The sequence below is a fragment of the Buceros rhinoceros genome, unplaced genomic scaffold (assembly GCF_000710305.1).
Source record: "Buceros rhinoceros silvestris isolate BGI_N320 unplaced genomic scaffold, ASM71030v1 scaffold13185, whole genome shotgun sequence".
Classification (NCBI taxonomy): domain Eukaryota; kingdom Metazoa; phylum Chordata; class Aves; order Bucerotiformes; family Bucerotidae; genus Buceros; species Buceros rhinoceros.
Genome location: NW_010414707.1, coordinates 7,178 through 7,785, shown reverse-complemented (window position 1 = coordinate 7,785; position 608 = coordinate 7,178). Strand labels below are relative to the sequence as shown.

General features: G+C 66.0%; 1 protein-coding gene across 1 annotated transcript in view; it reads left to right on the top strand.

The window, feature by feature from the left end:
- Positions 1–608, top strand: part of ISM2 (isthmin 2) — a 20,331-nt gene that overhangs the window by 15,120 nt on the left and 4,603 nt on the right. The gene's annotated exons all lie outside the window — the stretch shown is intronic.

Genomic DNA, 608 nt, shown 5'->3' with positions numbered 1-608 from the left:
CACGGGCTTTGATGTGCGGCCACAGGGCTGGGGACAGGCTGTGTGCGCTCATGAGAGCCTGGCCGCGCTCCAGCTGCCTTTGAAGTGCTCCAGTGATCAGCATGAAAGGGAGGGGGGACCTTCCCCAAACCATCTGGCTCTAATTGCAGGTAGAAATGCCTCTCTGCGCCCCCCGTGGGGAGGGGGCACGCCGCTCTCTTCATTAATCCCTCAGCGGCTCTCCGCTGGGCGAGGCGAAGGGCGAGAGCTCGGGAACAAAAGGGTGTTTCAGCTGGGCAGCCAGAAATAGGCAGCCAGAGATGCTGGGGCTTTGGGCACCTCTGCTCGCAGCCCAGAGCTGGGGGGGCCCGCAGGGACAGCCCGGGGACAGCCCATGCCACGGGAGGTGGGGGGCTTTGCCAGTTGTTCCCGTCTCCGGTTTCTCGGGTGCACTGGAGCCTGCTGGCCCTCGTTCCTGCCAGTGCACGCCGAGCGCTAGGAACAAGGGACGTGGGAACTTGGCATGAGCCTGGCCGTTTGGCAGGGTTCACTGGCCACCTCCCCGCACCCCTGGCCAGCTGGTGCTGCCGCCCCAGTGAGGGTCCCTGCCACTGCCCCCGCACCTCCTG